The sequence below is a fragment of the Apium graveolens genome, chromosome 6 (genome assembly GCF_009905375.1).
Source record: "Apium graveolens cultivar Ventura chromosome 6, ASM990537v1, whole genome shotgun sequence".
In the NCBI taxonomy this organism is placed as follows: domain Eukaryota; kingdom Viridiplantae; phylum Streptophyta; class Magnoliopsida; order Apiales; family Apiaceae; genus Apium; species Apium graveolens.
Window position 1 is genome coordinate 203,818,184 of NC_133652.1, and position 19,921 is coordinate 203,838,104.

The 19,921-nt window shown below is 38.8% G+C and overlaps 1 non-coding gene across 1 annotated transcript; it reads left to right on the plus strand.

Moving 5' to 3' along the window:
• Positions 1-17,642: 17,642 nt before the first annotated feature.
• LOC141669459 (small nucleolar RNA R71) lies at positions 17,643-17,749 on the plus strand. Its single transcript, XR_012553744.1, has one exon. It is a non-coding gene; the product is annotated as a small nucleolar RNA R71 (small nucleolar RNA).
• Positions 17,750-19,921: the final 2,172 nt, after the last annotated feature.

The following is a 19,921-nucleotide window of genomic DNA, read 5'->3' on the forward strand; positions in this document are numbered from 1 at the left end:
TTGTATGCTGGTTTGTAAAAGACATGCCTGGTTAAATGATTCAGCGGTTCTATATTATTTACATGATGCATGCTTAGTAGTCTGGCCGTTAAACATAATATGTGGGTTCAATGTAACCAATCTTTTATTTTATTATAAAACAAGTGAGTCTTCTGCATCAATTTTAATATTATTTTATGGTTTAAATTAATTATATATCCTTTTTGTGGTGCCATAATAGAAATTGCAAAATTTGTGTCGTACATGTTAATTATTGTTTCTATTTTTTTGTAGATTGTTAATCTATTAAGTAAAATTAATATTGTTTATAAATTATAATAAATATTATTTATAAATATAGGCTTTCATGTTGTCCCGTAATTATACATTTTTATATACATTTTGCTAACATATTTCCTTACAATACTAAATTTAATTTTTTTTATCTAGTTATTTACTTATTTATTTATACATCAAGTATCAAGAGATTCAAAAAATATTCTTATGCCTTGGATTATAGTGAGTGTGTACACTTCACAATTTGTGTGCCTAATAAAATTATTTAATTTGATACTATTGTAGATGGCATGTTCCCTGGTGTGATATATAAACTCCTATATAATTTAGTGTAATCCTATCTCTTTTATCCTTGGTTTGTTAACAAGATTATTTAATTTTGAAGTTATTTAATTGTTAAATATTGTCCCAGTTGGTTAAAAATGATCAGATTACTATTTGTTGGATAATTTGCATGAGTGTAATAGGTTTGTAGGCCTACGAAATTTTGTGACTAATAATAGTTATTTAATTTAATTATTTAAGTACTAGAAAATAAAAATCGTGTTTGTATAGTCTCGTTTATTGCATCTCTATATTGAAATTTGTTAAGAAAGATTAGGCAAGGTGGTCTTTACTTGTGATAATTGTATCGGTAAACTGGTTGCCTAGGCTAAGGCTACTACTATAATAAACACTAATTTAAAATTATTGTACTGACTTTAGATTTAAAAATGGGGTTTTACCTGCTTGTCTTTTGCAGACTACCTCGTATTCTTGGATTAGTTTCGCATCTACGTAAGGTACGATTTCCTTATCTTTTCTCGTTTTTAAATAATAAAATATTTGTTAAATTTATTGTTGATCCATTTTAAAAAATTGTGAGCTTATTATACTAAATGTGTACCTATTTGTACACATTATCATTTTCATTTCGAAATCCTTATTCTTGGATTATTGTTGCCTTTACTCGTTTATATTATTATTTCGCATTTTCTTGCGACATTATTTTACTTTGTTTTGTTTCGTGCAACGAGTCTAGAGACCTTTGGAACCTATTTTTTGGGCTCTTAGACCGATCTGTGTGGGTCAATCACCGACAATATTCAGATGGAGTTCGGAGTAAAGGTGAACTAGGCACCCACTCGTATCAGTGGGTGAGTATACGAGCGCATCTCAAGGTTATGAGATGTGATTAGATCATGATCGCTATTGTATTGTTGTGATGTATTTTGCAATCCTTATTTCTTCTTCAAGATTACTGAGGAAGGAACTATTGTCATATACTTCACTGGTGATTGGAGTTTAGCGAGTATAGTTTGTGTAAGAGACCCATATTTGTACCCACCTTATTTGTTATTCAGCCTTACTTTATGATTCATTGTTAGCCAATTGTTTTAAATTATTATCCTACTAATTCGATAAAATATTGATAAATTATTTCAAAACTATATCTTTGACCTTTTTGTCATTTTTAATTTAAATCTCTGTATTGGTAAGATACAATCTATTCGTATTTATATTTTATAATTTGTTTAGATTATATTCATACTGAGCATTTGGCTCACTCTTTATTTTTTCCTTTCTGCCGGTAAATAGGGGTAAAGCGGAAAGAGTAATGAGTGACACTCAATATTTAGTTGAGATTCAGCTTATTGGACTGAATAAATTCAAGAACTTCTTTTAGTGAATTTATTATTATTGGAGGATTAGACCATGGATTTGTATTATGTTTATTTGGATTCGCTACATTATTGTAGTTTAATATAATTTAGACTTGTTTTTGTTGTGTAGCTTTATTCTTATTAAACACGGTGTTACAGAGTTGGTATCAAAGCTACGGTTACAGATTCTGTAGACTGTGTTTTAGGCATTAACCTGTGAGTTTTGGATTGACTTCGCATGGGTAGATGATTTTTATTTTTGATTCTTGACTTGAATATCTTAATACTTCTATATGTTTGTGCACTTATGGAAAAGTTCTACAGGATGGCGCGGAATGATGGAAATTCCCATCAACAAATTGTGATGGATCGAGCTACTTTTATGGACATGGTGCGGGAAGTTGCATCTCGTCAACAACAGAATCCTCGTGGTAATAATGGGCAAAATCAGGAAGCCAGGCTATGTTTGATCGGTTCATGAAGCAAATGCCTAATTGTTTTAAGGAAGTTAAGAGCCCAATGGATGTTGAAGCGTGGATCGATCACATGGAGAAAATCTTTCAGGTGCTGAATTGTTCTGAAGTGGAAAAAGCTCATTTTGCTGCATATCTCGTCGAGGGTGATGCTAGTATTTGGTGGAAATCTATGGTGGCTTCACATGGGACTGGTTATGAGAACACTCTTACCTGGAAGGCTTTCAAAACTCAGTTTGACCAGAGATACTTTCCAGCTAGTATACGTGAGGAGTACATCAGGGAATATCAGAGTATTGTTCAGAAAGATGATAAATATGTTGCAGATTTTCTAGTTCGATTTTAGAGGTTGGATGGTTATGCTTGATTCGTCACTGGAACAGAAGCTGATAAAATCATGAAATTTAATTGGGCCTGGAAGACTTCAATCCATAACCACATCATATCTAACTGCTACACTATCATGGATAGTTTGGTTGATAGTGCCAGAGATCAAGAGCTCCATAAGCTGACTTTCGTAAGCAGCGAGACTTGCAAAATTAAAAAAGAGAGGGATAATGAAACTTCTAGATTTAAAAAAAATGGTGGATCTTCAAGAGGATTTAAAGAGACTGATCAGAGATATCACACTCGAAGTTTTCGGCAGAGCAATGGAAATCAGGGTAATCAGCAAAACAAGTCAGTGAATCAAGCCGAAAATCAAACTGGAGGAAGATCTAGTTGTGTACATTGTGGCAAGATGAATAGTGGTGTTTGTTATTTGATTACTAGATCCTACTTTAACTGCGGCCAGAAGGGCCATAATATTCGAGATTGCAAGCAGCCACTGAAGAAATCTGAGGAACAGAACGATCAGAATGGAAGAAATAATCAGAAGACTGGTGGACGTGTCTTTTTTATTACCACAAAGGATGCTACAAATACCCCAGGTACAATTACAGGAACACTTTATATTGGCGATATGAATGCTATGGTCTTATTTGATATTGGTGTTACACACTCATTTGTCTTTATATCGTATGTTAAACACCTATACATTGCACTTACTACACTTTCATCAAAATATTCAGTTGGCAACCCAATTGGGGTAAATACATATGTGAACTCTTTGTACCCTGATTGTGTAGTCATGGTTGAAAATAGAAAATTATTTGAGGCTCTTTTACCTATTTCGATGCAAGATTTTGATGTCATTTTGGGGGTGGATTGGTTAGAGCGGCATAAGGCCACTATTGATTGTCAAAAGAGGAAAATTATTTTTGATGATCCAAATTCACCTGAGTTCGAGTTTCAGGATTCTGCACCTCGTGGTTTGGGAAAATTTATTTCAGCCATTAAGTCCAAGAGGATGCTTACACATGGATGTGAAGGATATTTATCTCATGTGATTGATTCTTCCATTGAATCGCCTGAACTTGTGGATATTAGTGTAGTTTGTGAGTTTCCCGATGTGTTTCCAGAAGACTTGTGTAATAACCCCAATTTTTGGAATTTTTGAAACCCTGATGAATAGTAACTTTCTGCTGATGATGCTGATTAAGGAAAATTATCAGACCATGCTATATAGGAGTACTATTATAGAAATTCTGAGATCGTATTAATATTTCATAAAGTAAATGAGTTTATCTAAAGGTCGTCAGATTTTGAATTCGGACACTTTGATTTTTCCTGAAAATTCACCAGATACCGAAAAAATTGAGTACAAGGTAACATGATTAGAAGGATTTAAATTCAAGGGTTTAAAGAGATGATCATTAAAGAAATATAAAATATTAGGAAAGGGCTAGGAAAGCCCAAGTAATGAGGTCCCGGATATGATCCCTCAAAAGTTTAACGAGAACGAGAGATAAGCGAACCGTAAAACAAATAAGCGACCAAGAGAAAAGATTGTACAAGAAGCCATGGATTATTACATCATCAAACCATAAGTTGTGGACAAGTGGAGGCAAGATGACATGTGCTTGATGACATAAGCATGGTTTAAAAGATATTTAGTCAAGGATGATTTATGGCCATGTATTATAACCTTGGTTAATCAAATCAAGGTAAGATTATAAACTAAACAAATAAAACATCACAACAATTAACCAAGGCAAATCAAAGAAGCATTTCATCACCCCATTTTTCAAAGCTTGCTCTCGGCCAAAACCATACACGGCAACTTCAAACTGCTATATATCCTTCAACTCTCACTCAAATATTGTGTTCTATAGCTCGTTGGAAAGATATTGAAATGGCCTATAACTTTGTTCACAAGTCTCGTCCAAATAAGCATGGAAAGACCTGCATCTTTACAGTTCTTTCAATCAGACTAATTGTAACTCCAAAAGTTCTAACTCATTTTTTGAACTCTTTTGCAAGTTTGAACATGACAAACATAGATCAAGTATAACGACCCGTATATTTCTGTAATATTTAAATATGTAATTATTGCGTAATTAATTAATAAAGAAGTTTATATCACTCATGATCTCTGTGTTTATTTATTATCGTTTATATGTGATTGTGGGATTTTGTAGTGTGATTTATAATTAGCCGGTGCACAACGTTATTTTGGTTTCATTTATTTTCTTTTAAAAATGATTTCATGACAATTTTAATTCTAAAATTATTTGGGGTTGTCTCTAAAAATTGTTTTATGATTTTATAACCTTGCAAATTATTTTAGGGATTTTACAAAATTTCCAAATCAACATTCTGTCATTTATTTATTCTTCAATGATTTTCTGAATTCATTTAAATGGTAAAATCCATATTTAATTCCAGGATTCTTCAAAAATCATGAAACTTATATTTTATTAAGCTCATAATATACTGAGAATTTTAAAATTATTTTGGTAATTTTCGGGATTAATTTCACCTGCGCTTTGTCTCGTTTATTGGTTAAAGGCGGGTATAAATCGCGTTTTGAAAAGTGTTTTTAAAATTTTAAAATTTATGTTTTTATAACTCCGGGATATTTGTAACCTTATAAGACTAATTTTGTAATTTTATGGAATTATTTTGTGTGCCCCTTGGTTCGTTAATTTTAAGTTTCGGGTTCCAGAACCTATGTAATTGTCCCAACGGTACGTGTTATTTATCTAACACGTATCAGGAATTATAGAAACGTGGCATGACAGTAGCTTTTTTGGGAGAATTAACACATCAATTTTCTTCTCCTTTCTCCTGGTCTTGTCTCTCGGTTACTTTGTCTCTCTCTCTCTCGTCTATAATCTTGAAATCTCTCTATCTCTTCTCTCTGTCCCTCCTCTTTCCTCTCCCTCTTTGTCTTCTCTCTATTTTCCGATTTGCTTCCCCCGGTTTCTGGATTTCCGGTGAGTTCCGGTTGGGATTTTTCCGGTGATTGCTTCAATTCCTCCCTGTTTTCAGATTATAAACATGCATACTTGTATATATATATACGGTTATGTGTATGTATGTGTTCGTGTATGTGTGATATGGTGGTGTGTGTGTGTGTTGTGCGTGTACTGTGTGTGTAGCCGGTGTTTTTGGACGTTGGTTCTGTTTCCGGTTGTGACTGTGGTTGTCTTGTTCCCTTTCCCCATTTCTGCGCGTGAGGATCTTGTTTAGTATCCTGTTGTTGCTGTTGTTACTCGGTTCAATTATTTCTGAATTTTTTTTATTATTATTATTACTTTTGCAGGAAATTATTTGACTGGATTTTGTGAGATAAAATAATTTTGTGCGGGAAATTAATTAATCGGTGAAATTTATTAGGACACTCGGATATTTTCGGGCACCAATATATTTTGCCGCCGCATGCGATGAATTTTTACGAGCGCGCGGTGGACGGTGATGACCCTGTTCTGAGTCCTAAATATTTTAATAAATAAAATTTGTATAAATTATATTCAGGACTAAAATTTAGTTATGTGGTGATTCAAATTGATTTTTGTTGAGGTTGGACGTCGGTTGATGTTTCGACGGGTAGACCTATAAACAGAGGAGTCGCTGTCCAATTTTTCTAAAAATTACCTTAAATTATAAATCGAGTTCATATACCTCGTTTATTATAAATTAAACTATGATTGCTATGTGCACCACTATTAAGTATATGCTATTGATATTAAAATACTTACGAGTCGGAAATTATAGCGATGGGTAATTATTTAGTGAGGAAAAGTCAAGCATAATCGGATGTCTAACCTAGGATGTTTCGATTTCGTAGGTTCGAGTCAAAGGACCCGGTAGTTCAAGTCAATTAGAGTTAAGCCAACGTTAGTACAAAGCTTCACAAGGAAAGTACCATGAACTAATCTTTTACAGTTCAGTATATATGAATAGTTGTTTATTTAAAATACGTACTGGAACAGAACGGTTTAAATTACGTATTCCCCGTATTTAAATATGTTTTATTAACTGATGTTTTGGGGAAAAAGTAACTTCTGAAAATGCCTATCTCTAGATTGTGATTGAATTAAAAAGAAATTTTTAGAATGTGTGTTGTAATGGTTTAAAAAGAGATAGGTGTAAATGGATTTGGAAACTGGATAAAAGTAAATCAGATATTGGATGGTCAGTTAGCGTAAGAGGTCTGTTATTAGGTAACGACCCAACATGGTTGCGTAAGAGGCTAAGTCGGATGCGCGCACTGGTAGTCCGCTTAGTCCAGCATGACAGAGACCTAGCTAGTCTCTGAGTTCCGGAACGAAATTGGTGGTGGGATAGACTGATCAGCTGTCCCTAGAATTCATCATCTTTTATATATCTGATAAAGTTGGAATAGTTTTAGTCCCCGTAACGGGACCGGTGAATTATTGGTCCAGCAATGGACAATGATTTTGGAAAGGAAATATCATGCTAAAATTGAACTCTGGTATTTTTACACAGCACACTACCGATGACGTTATTTTGCAAAGCATGCTAGTTTTGATATCCAGTTTATACCTGTTTTACAGATTTAGTATATATCAGTTTAATATTGGTTACTGTATTATTTTATACAATTTGTACTGGTTATTCGTATAGAGGTACTGTTGAGCAATAGATTGCTCACCCTTGCAGCTTGTTTGTATTTATTTATTGCAGATGTCTAGAAGACCAGGTCAGCGTAGAGTGTCAGCCTCCGGTCCCGGCTCCTCTGAGGTAGTTTGTATCAGGCCCTGAGGTCTGATGAGTTGCTGTAATAAGTGAGAGTGTATGGTTTGGAATAAGTTAGTGTGTGTGTTGTAACCTAAATAATACTTGAACCTGTTTCGGCTCCTGGTTGGGGTCGTGTATTATAATAAAGTTTATTTAGCAGTTTTGTTATAATTTATCATATTTTTGGTGACGTCAGCCCCTGACCCCAGGGTTGAGGCCATCACAGTTGGTATCAGTGCCACAGGTTCAAGTCCCTAATTTAGGTTAAGAGATGAGTTAGTAGGTGTAGGAAGTATGTCCTATAGTGTGAGTCAGCAACTCATGTCGAGGAGCAACCTTAAATGTAAGTCGAGGGTTCCGACGGCGTTACCCTGACATCTATTAATATTTTAATAGACTTGCCCTAACCTTGTTTTGTCTTTCCTGTATATTGTTATGATTGACAGTGGCCTATAGTGATCTCCAGTTCTCCTTCTCGGGGAAACCCGTCAGACTCAGATGATTCAGATTCTGAGCGGACTTTGGATGTTGTAGCCGAGGAGACTTCCATACCTCCTCCACCTGTTCCTCCAGTTGTACCAGGAGGTGTGTCGGGACCTAGTATCCGTCCTCGCTGGATACGAAGGTCAGTGTCGGCTGTTAGGGATTTCCCTCCAGGGTGTGGTCCTAGCTCCTCCACCTCGAGACCACCTGTTCCTCCCTCTGTTCCTTCAGGTACATCCTCCCCAATCCCTTACCATGTTCACCGAGCGGTGAACCAGTCTTTGATCAGAAAGCAGAGCCCAGGTTTAGCAGCTCAGCTTGACCAGATTCCGGTCGGGCCTTTTCAGGGTATTCATGCCCCTTCCCCAGATGTGCAGGAGAGAGTTCGATCCTTGACTCAGGCTGCAGTAGAGAGAGCTCGGACCATTGACCGTTTCATTAGCTCCGAGTTTAGAGCTGTTCAGTACCAGGATCTTGTGAACTGGTTGGTATTTGAGTTAGGATCCATTGGTGGCAGTGGTAGTGGCTAGATTAGACTTGCTGCAGTGAGATACAGAGCCCGAAGTTAGTTGCAGGAGTTCTGTAGATGCTTTTCTTATGTATGTTTTCTTTGTATTGTAGCTTGTATTAGGCGGGGCTGCTATGACAGCCAATTTTGTTGTGTACTTAGTATGCTATGATTGTTGTACTGTAGTTGTTAGATAGATTTGTACTATTGTTGTATGTTAGGGCGAAAACACGCTAATATTCACGCAAGTATACGCGTTCGCAAGTAATATAGAATATTTTCTAGTTCGTTCCCTCAGAGACTCAGACTAAATTATTGTCTAATTAAACTCACTCACCAATGTATGATTACTTCTCAATGTTAAGATAATAACACTTAAAATTGTTGATTAAATATTAACTATAATTAACTACTTAATTAACCACTTAACTAACACTTCAATTTATCAATAATAAAACACTCATGAGATCATAACTTCATTATTACTTCCTTCTATAGCCATTGTTATTACCTTTAGCATGTGACAGTGATGATATTAATCGAATAACACGAAACTGATAAAAGCCAACTTTCATTGTACTAATACCATTCCACCAAGCATCCACAATTAAGATAGAAGTTGAATAGTCATCAATTATGTTGAGTTCCTATATGTCTATAGAAATTGACAACACAACGATTTAAGCACAAGTTATTCCTTTTTGATTACATAGGGCAAATAAAACTGTTAGAGTTACCCGCTAATCATGCACAACGTACATGAACCTATGCTAGCATGGCAAGTTCTAAATCTCAAGATCCACCGTCGCTTCACAAGAGATTAACACCCTATCTTATATGTTCGCAATGTACATAAGACGAATACGCACAACCAATACTAGATATCAAGCAATCATCACACACTAAAGTATTAAACAATTAACTAAAGAATTCCATAATAAATCCGTTGCAACCCCATGATCACGATTAGCCCATAATAGAACTTATCGCCATCATGGGTTCACATGAAATCATGATAAACAAACACAAGAAAATAATAACTAAACTAATTATATTAAAACAGAGTACGTCACAAGAGTAAATAAGTCAAAGCAAGAAAACTAGCATCCAACGTTACAACGAAACAAGAATCACAAGAAAATATGCTTCCTCTTCGTTGCGGTGTGCTAAATCGGTCTTCTTCCTTATCTCCTTCGCTTCTTGCGTAAAACACAATCTTCTTCTTCTTAATCCCCCTGTGAAAACGTCTCAAATCTACTTATATAATAGTCCCATAAAACTCAGATTACATAGAAGTTGGAAGCCAAACAGAAGTAGAAGTCTAAAATAATTCAGCAAAATTCCCGACCCTGCGCGGCCGCTCAGCATAGTTTGCTCCGTTTCTTCGCCGTAATCTACCCGTTCCTTTCCTCTCGCAATGGTGAACACATGCCAAGGCTTATTCTTAATGATTCCTCCCCCGAAATGCAACTAATACCCTGAAATGCATAAACACTAGAAAAACGCATCAAATACACAAAATACTTGATTTCAAGACACCAATTTAAGCCATTTTAAGACATTCTAAGTGGTATAAAATGCCACTTATCACACCCCCAAACTTAAATCGATGCTTGCCCTCAAGCGTCACAGACTCAAAAACAAATAAAAATATGCATGAATGCAATCTATATGAAAATGCAGCGATCCCCCTTACTACAATTAATCAACCAAATTGCCACATCTCAACGAATGCAGTTAGACAACTAAAGATCAATAAATTCATGCAAACGGACATACAGCCAGAAACGTGGTGTGTGCAAATGCTTAACAGATATGCTTCGGAACTAGACCAATTACTATGACTAGACTATCCTCAAGGCAATCCTACGATTATACAAAGAATAAAAATTCCAGGCACAAAGTGATATACAACACTACAAGAACTCTGGAGCTTACTACAGAATCGTGCTTTTTATTTACAACTCAAATGCTTATTTGACCGTGCAATGAGTGAGGTCCACAAAAGACTTATACAATGATATCCATGTAACGAGCGTTAGGTTAGCGGATCCCAGACTCTAAAAGCCTTAGGTCGCTAGGCACAAAGTTCCCTAAGAACTTAATAACTCGAATACCAAAGAGCCCACTCTTGATCAATTATGCCAAATTTTTTTTTATTTTTTTTTATTTTTTTTTATTTTTTATTATTATTTTTTTAATTTCTGAGCAAGTGCGTTTCGCTCCATCTTGCTCAACCCTAGACTACTCGCAACATACGCGAGCCGGCTACTAGCCATTTGACGCCTAGCCACAACTAGCAACAACTTTCATATTTTTTTCTCCAAAATTTTTCTTTTTCATGTCTTTATCACTAAGAACCTATAATCGAATTCTAAGCATAATAAGTAGATTGACCTTGAAAACAACCAAATCATAACACAATCTAGCCCTTTCGCATTCTCTAAGACTTAGTGGACTTACAATTGTTTCTAGCATGCATATCAACCTACACAACTTAATATCACTTTAATGCTATCACTACACTCACATCAATATCACAATTCAGTCGATAAATCATTGCAAAAGGGATCATGGTAAATGCATGAGCTACATGACAGTCATAAAAAAAAACTATATGGCATAAATTATGCAACTATATGAACTAAACTATCATGAATATGCAACTAAATGACACACACACAATATTCCTTAACTACCACCCCCAAACTAAAAATCTTCACTGTCCTCAGTGAAAGTAGTAGAAAGGAACACAGGGTATACCTACTCGGAGTCATCATCATCATCACCCTCAGTGGGTGGAGTATCAGGCGGCGGGTATGCAGAGTCCTCACCAAAAACTGGCCACTGGATATCAGCTCCAAGGCCTCGAAAAGCAGTCCCTAACGCAAGGGTGAGTTCCTGAGCAAACCTGCTCTGTGTCTCATACATGGCATCCATCCGCCGTGAAAGCCTCCTATACTGGGCATCAACCATCCCAGCACCCTCCTGAGCTTTGGAAGAACCAGCCTCATCACGCGCTGGCCTAGCCATAGTAGCACCTCGTGCTGGACGCCCTCCTGGAAGACGATAACCCAGCCCATGCTCCTCAGGCTCACCACCGGTCCACTCCTGCATCCCATTCAGAGTGCCAGAATCAATCGGAGCGGCTGGTAACTGCAACTGCTCATGAGCCGGCCTGTTCACTCCCACTGCTCGGCATAGCTTCGTAACCGTAGACGCATAAGGGATGTTCATATGCTTTGCTCCCCTTAAAAACTTCAGAATTCCTTGGTAGATAAACTCACCAAGGTCCACATAGTACTCCTCATTCAGAATTCCCCACAACAGCTGTGCTCTCTCAACTGTGACCTCGTGTGCATGCGAAGAAGGCAAAATATTAGCACAAATAAATGCATTCCATGCACGGGCATACCTGTTCATGGCGATCGCCGGAAAGTGACGATACTCATTATTGCCTGTACTGCGGGTCCAAACTGTGCCCGGTCGACAGAGAGTCGCACAAATCAAATCCAAGTCAAAATCCTCAGCAGTCTTTTCATTCCAGTTCTCCTTCTCGGGCTTCCTCTCTCGCTGTCCAATCACACGGCGAATCACCGCAGGATGATAATCAACCGTCAGCCCATGGACCACAGAAAACCCATTCTTTTCAGCCTTCGCGTTCACGTAGAACTCGCGAACAACGCTCATCGGTACTGCTTCGGGTGACTCACAAAAAGCTATCCACCCCTTCTCTGCAATCATGGGCAACAACTCACCATCCCTCCCCGATGGTAAAAACCCCCTCTCCTTCAGAATCGGCTTACCCAACAGCCTAGTGTACTCCTCCTCCGCGGCTCTGTCAGTTAACCGAGGCCTTGCAGCAGTACCCCTCGATGAATCAGCAGTAGGAACTGTGCTGCTGCTGTCAATAGTGCGTGTTCTCTTGGGTGCCATTGATTCGTGAATAAAAGCGTGTAAGAACTGATATTTGATGTTTGTGAGAGGGTTTAAGTGTAGGAAGTTTTGTGGCGATATGTAGGATAGGTGTATGTATATATAGGGTGTGGATTAGATTAGGGTTTGGGAATTAAGGGATAAAATGATGGGGTAGTGGGAACAAATCGTGGGTTTATGGGCTAAAATTGTTTTTGTGTTTGTTTTTGTTTGGTTTTTTTTTTGTTTTTTTTTTCTTTCTGAACTGTAAAAAAAATTTCTGGTCCTCGACCCCTGCGCAGCCGCTCAGCATAGCTGCGCGGGCGCTCAGCTTGCTGCGCGGCCACTCAGCTTAGCTGCGCGGGCGCGCAGGGGGTCACTGGAATTTTTTTTTTCAGCCCCTGTTTTCTGATTTTTTTTGTGTTTTTGGATAGGTTATTAACTTCTAAGGGTTCCTGTAACAATAATTCATGGGTTGCCTCCCACGCAGCGCTTCTTTTTCGTCATTAGCTTGGCGTTTCGTACCCTGCTCAAGTAGTCAACAAAATGGCACTAACCACTTCTCGGTTTGCCATGTCCCCATAGTAGTGCTTCAACCGCTGACCGTTAACCTTGAATGCTTGGTCCTGATCATTCTCAAAAATTTCCACCGCTCCATGTGGAAACACAGTTTTGACAATAAAAGGTCCAGACCACCTTGATTTCAACTTCCCAGGAAAAAGTCGGAGCCGAGAGTTGAATAAGAGAACTTGTTGCCCTGGTACAAATAACTTTGGATGTAGCTTCCTATCGTGCCACCTCTTCACCTTTTCCTTATACATTTTGTTATTTTCGTACGCTTGAAGTCGAAATTCATCCAGTTCATTAAGCTGAAGTATTCTTTTCTTACCAGCTGCATCTAAATCCAGGTTCAACTTCTTCAATGCCCAGTAGGCCTTATGCTCAAGCTCCGCAGGTAGATGACATCCCTTACCGTACACCAACTGGAACGGTGACATCCCAAGTGGAGTTTTGTATGCTGTTCTGTAAGCCCAAACAGCTTCATCGAGCTTTAAAGACCAATCCTTCCTTGACGGACAAACAACCTTCTCTAGAATGCGCTTTATCTCTCTGTTAGACACTTCCGCTTGACCATTTGTTTACGGATGATAGGCAGTAGCTACTCGATGATTCACATTATAACGTTGCATCATAGAAGTGAACTTACGGTTACAAAAATGCGATCCTTCATTACTTATGATTACCCAAGGTGTTCCAAACCTTGTGAAAATTTGCTTATGAAGAAAATTTAGTATTGCCTTTGCATCATTTGTTGGTAAAGCTTTAACTTCGACCCATTTTGAGACATAATCGACTGCCAGCAAGATGTACTGATTATTGCAAGACGAGATAAAAGGCCCCATAAAATCGATTCCCCATACATCAAAGACCTCGACTTCAAGCATCACATTTAATGGCATTTCATCCTTCCTTGACAAATTTCCCACTCTTTGGCAACGATCACACCTTAAAACAAACTGATGAGCATCTTTGAACAAAGTAGGCCAGAAAAAACCTGCTTGCAGAATACGAGCTGCCGTCTTCTCACCTCCATAGTGTCCCCCATAAACCGTGGAATGGCAGTCTCGTAATATCCCCTCCGTCTCACAGAACGGGATACATCTCCTGATGATCTGGTCAGCTCCTTGTCTAAACAAATATGGTTCATCCCACATATACCACTTCACCTCATGCGGAAACTTCTTCTCTTGAGCGGATGTCAAATTAGGAGGCATTATATTGCTGACGAGATAGTTTACAATATCTGCAAACCATGGTTCTTCCTCCTGAATTGCAAACAACTGCTCATCCGGAAAAGATTCATTGATTAACGTCCTATCTTGTGAAGTAGAATCGGGATTCTCCAACCTAGACAGATGGTCAGCTACTTGATTCTCAGTACCTTTTCTATCTTTGATCTCTAACTCAAATTCCTGAAGTAAAAGCACCCAACGAATGAGTCTCGGCTTCGAATCCTTCTTAGAAACCAGATAGCGAATAGCTGCATGATCAGTGAATACTGTTACTTTCGTACCACGCAGATAAGATCGAAATTTCTCAAAGCCAAAGACTATAGCCAAAAGTTCCTTCTCAGTAGTGGTGTAGTTCAATTGGGCACCATTTAAAGTCTTACTCGCATAGTAGACCACATGGAAGAGATTTTTCTTGCGCTGTCCCAGAACTGCACCTACCGCATAATCACTCGCATCACACATCATCTCAAATGGTTTTGTCCAATCTGGTGCTGTAATGACTGGTGCCGTGATCAAACTCTCCTTGAGAGTCTCGAATGCTACCAAACATTCATCATCAAATTTGAAAGGCACATCTTTCTCAAGCAAATTGCACAACGTCTTAGATATCTTTGAAAAGTCCTTGATGAATCGCCGATAAAAACCCGCATGACCAAGAAAACTACGGATTCCTTTAACAGAATTAGGTGGGGGAAGATTTTCAATGACTCCCACCTTGGCCTTATCCACCTCCAGACCCTTGCTAGAGACCTTATGCCCAAGGATAATGCCTTCACGCACCATAAAATGACATTTCTCCCAATTAAGCACCAAATTAGTTTCCACGCATCTTTTGAGTACGGCGCGCAGATTATTCAAACATTCATCATATGAGTGTCCAAAGACGGAGAAGTCATCCATGAACACTTCGACGTTATTTCCAATCATGTCAGAGAATATAGCCATCATACATCTCTGAAAGGTGGCCGGTGCGCCACATAACGAAACTCTGCGAAAAGCAAATGTGCCAAATGGACAAGTGAAGGTAGTCTTTTCCTGATCCTCTGGTGCAATACAAATCTGATTATACCCGGAATAACCATCCAGAAGACAAAAATACTCATGACCCGCCAATCTGTCAAGCATCTGATCAATAAATGGAAGGGGGAAGTGATCCTTCCTTGTGGCTTTGTTCAATTTTCTATAATCCATGCATACTCTCCATCCTGTAACTGTTCGAGTAGGGATGAGCTCATTCTTTTCATTTGCGACCACAGTGATACCTCCCTTCTTAGGTACACATTGTACGGGGCTCACCCACGAGCTGTCAGAAATAGGATAAATGATGCCTGCATCTAGCCATTTCAGAATTTCTTTCTTCACCACCTCCTTCATGATGGGATTCAGTCTTCGCTGCTGTTCCACAGTTGGCTTACTACCTTCCTCTAGCAGAATTTTATGCATACAATATGAAGGACTTATCCCCTTGATGTCTGCTATGGTCCATCCAATAGCCGATTTGAATTCTCTCAAAATCCTTAAGAGCTTGTCTTCCTCACTACCTGAAAGGTCAGATGAAATAATAACAGGTAACATAGATGAATCACCTAAAAAAGCATACCTCAAGTGTTCAGGTAATGGCTTGAGCTCCAAGGTAGGTGCTTCCTCTATTGATGGTTTGAGCTTCCCTTCACCGTTCTTGAGGTCAGAAGTACCAAGAAATTCAAATGGTATGTCCAGCTTTCGCTTCCAGGGAGAAGCGTTCAGATATTGTAATTGCTCGTTGCTATCTTCATCATCGCTGTCAAAATCCCCCACTAAGGCCTTTTCCAATGCATCAGACATTAGCATGTGATCGAGTTCCGAAGTAACCGCAGAATCAATCACATCCACTTTTAAGCACTCCTCATCTTCTGTAGGGAATTTCATTGCCTTGAATACGTTGAAGGTCACATCCTGATCTTGGACCCGCATAGTAAGTTCCCCTTTTTGCACATCTATCAAGGTACGGCCAGTAGCCAAGAAAGGCCTCCCCAAGATTATGGGAATCTTCTTATCTTCCTCAAAATCCAGAATAACAAAATCTGCTGGAAAGAAGAGCTTATCCACTTTGACGAGCACATCCTCAACTATGCCCCTTGGGTAAGTAATGGAACGGTCAGCCAATTGTAGTGACATGTACGTGGGTTTTGGATCAGGCAGATCCAGTTTTTTAAAGATCGACAACGGCATCAGATTAATGCTTGCTCCCAAATCACAAAGGCACTTGTCAAACGTCAGATTGCCAATTGTGTAAGGAATGGTGAAGCTCCCTGGATCTTTCAGTTTTGGTGGTAACTTTTGTTGCAGAACAGTGCTGCATTCTTCCGTGAGAGCAACGGTTTCAAGGTCATCCAGTTTCACCTTCCTTGAAAGAATAGTCTTCATAAACTTCGCATAACTAGGCATTTGTTCCAGAGCCTCAGCGAAAGGTATATTGATGTGAAGTTTCTTGAACACCTCCAGAAACTTCCTGAACTGTCTATCCAGCTTTTGTTGCTGCAATCTCTTAGGAAAAGGTGGTGGAGGATAGAGCTGTTTCTCCCCTGTATTAGCCTCAGGCAGAGTGTGTTCAACAGTAGTCTTCCTTGGTTCCGCCGCTTTCTCCTTTTGCTTAGATTCTTCACCTCTAATTTCAGCTTCTACTTCTTTTGCCTTTTCAGCATCAGCTACTTTTCCAGACCTTAAGGTAATAGCCTTGACTTGCTCTTTAGCTTCCTTCCTGCCTGGTACTTCCGTGTCACTGGGAAGAGTGCCAGGTTGACGATTGAGCACTGCATTGGCTAATTGACCAATTTGATTTTCCAAGGTCTTGATAGAAACCGCCTGACTCTTGCACAACAGCTTAAGTTCCTCAAAATCAGCACTAGTAGGTGCAGCTGCACTTCCCTGTTGAGGATATAATTGCCTTGTAGCATACTGCTGTGGTTGCTGGATTCCAGGTGGGTTAAACTGTTTATTCACTCCTTGCTGATATGGTGGCTGAATAGTATTCTGATTATTCCCCCAGCTGAAATTTGGATGATTTCTGTTGTTAGGATGATAGGTCGCTGGCACAGGCTGCTGTTGTCGCTGATAATTATTCACATACTGAACAAATTCGTTTACAAGAGAACACTGATCCGTAGCATGAGAACCTGCACAAAGCTCACAAACCATAGCTATTTGATTAACTCCATACGTAGCCAAAGAATCAACCTTCATTGATAGCGCTTGGAGCTGGGCTGCAATAGCGGTGGCTGCATCAACTTCCAGAATACCTGCTACCTTGCCTGACGTCATCCTCTGAGTTGGGTTTTGATGCTCATTTGCAGCCATCGTCTCGATAAGATTATACGCCTCAGTATAGCTTTTAGCCCATAAGGCGCCTCCAGCTGCTGCATCGAGCATGGGCCGAGATTGGGCCCCTAAACCATTATTGAAACCAGTGATCACCATCCAATCCGGCATTCCATGATGTGGACATTTTCTCAACATTTCCTTGTAGCGTTCCCAAGCCTCGCACATAGATTCTGTAGGTTGCTGCGCAAACTGAGTAAGAGCACTCCTCATAGCAGCAGTCTTTGCCATCGGATAAAACTTCACCAAAAACTTTTGCGCAAGATCTTGCCACGTAGTGATGGACCCAGCTGGTTCAGAATGTAACCAGTCTTTAGCCTTGTCCCTTAGTGAGAATGGGAAAAGCCTCAACTTGATAGCCTCATCAGTCACGCCATTATACTTAAAAGTGCTGCAGATCTCGACAAAATTCCTTATGTGCATGTTGGGGTCTTCAGTTGCCGCTCCTCCAAAAGAAACAGAATTATGCACCATCTGAATAGTGCCCGGCTTGATTTCAAAGGTGTTAGCTTGAATAGCCGGATGAAGGATGCTTGACTGAATGTCATCAATTTTAGGCCGAGAAAAATCCATAAGAGCTGGATCAGCTTGAACAATACGATCTCCCATGTTTACTGGTTCTTTCTGCTCAGTTCCTGAATCCGAATCCTCAAAATCTAACTTCTCCGGAATATCAAGAACTTCGTCTGTCTCCTCAGCTGTATCTAAAGTCCTCTTGCGAGCACGAGAACGAGTTTGCATAAACGCTTGCTAAAGTACCTGAAACACAACCAGAAAAAATAAGTAACTACTACGTCCTAATCACTGAGTCCTAATGACCAATGATGGTAAGTACATAAACTAAACAAATACGCCGAGTCCCCGGCAGCGGCGCCAAAAACTTGTTAGGGCGAAAACACGCTAATATTCACGCAAGTATACGCGTTCGCAAGTAATATAGAATATTTTCTAGTTCGTTCCCTCAGAGACTCAGACTAAATTATTGTCTAATTAAACTCACTCACCAATGTATGATTACTTCTCAATGTTAAGATAATAACACTTAAAATTGTTGATTAAATATTAACTATAATTAACTACTTAATTAACCACTTAACTAACACTTCAATTTATCAATAATAAAACACTCATGAGATCACAACTTCATTATTACTTCCTTCTATAGCCATTGTTATTACCTTTAGCATGTGACAGTGATGATATTAATCGAATAACACGAAACTGATAAAAGCCAACTTTCATTGTACTAATACCATTCCACCAAGCATCCACAATTAAGATAGAAGTTGAATAGTCATCAATTATGTTGAGTTCCTATATGTCTACAGAAATTGACAACACAACGATTTAAGCACAAGTTATTCCTTTTTGATTACATAGGGCAAATAAAACTGTTAGAGTTACCCACTAATCAAGCACAACGTACATGAACCTATGCTAGCATGGCAAGTTCTAAATCTCAAGATCCACCGTCGCTTCACAAGAGATTAACACCATATCTTATATGTTCGCGACGCACATAAGACGAATACGCACAACCAATACTAGATATCAAGCAATCATCACACACTAAAGTATTAAACAATTAACTAAAGAATTCCATAATAAATCCGTTGCAACCCCATGATCACGATTAGCCCATAATAGAACTTATCGCCATCATGGGTTCACATGAAATCATGATAAAAAACACAAGAAAATAATAACTAAAATAATTATATTAAAACAGAGTACGTCACAAGAGTAAATAAGTCAAAGCAAGAAAACTAGCATCCAACGTTACAACGAAACAAGAATCACAAGAAAATATGCTTCCTCTTCGTTGCGGTGTGCTAAATCGGTCTTCTTCCTTATCTCCTTCGCTTCTTGCGTAAAACACAATCTTCTTCTTCTTAATCCCCCTGTGAAAACGTCTCAAATCTACTTATATAATAGTCCCATAAAACTCAGATTACATAGAAGTTGGAAGCCAAACAGAAGTAGAAGTCTAAAATAATTCAGCAAAATTCCCGACCCTGCGCGGCCGCTCAGCATAGCTGCGCGGGCGCGCAGGTTACTGCGCGGCCGCTCAGCATAGTTGCGCGGGCGCGCAGGCCTCTACTGGAAAAAATCCAAGTTTGCTCCGTTTCTTCGCCGTAATCTGCCCGTTCCTTTCCTCTCGCAATGGTGAACACATGCCAAGGCTTATTCTTGATGATTCCTCCCCCGAAATGCAACTAATACCCTGAAATGCATAAACACTAGAAAAACGCATCAAATACACAAAATACTTGATTTCAAGACACCAATTTAAGCCATTTTAAGACGTTCTAAGTGGTATAAAATGCCACTTATCATTGTACTACTATTTTCTGATGTTACGGTTGTCGGTTTTATTTTATTGCACTT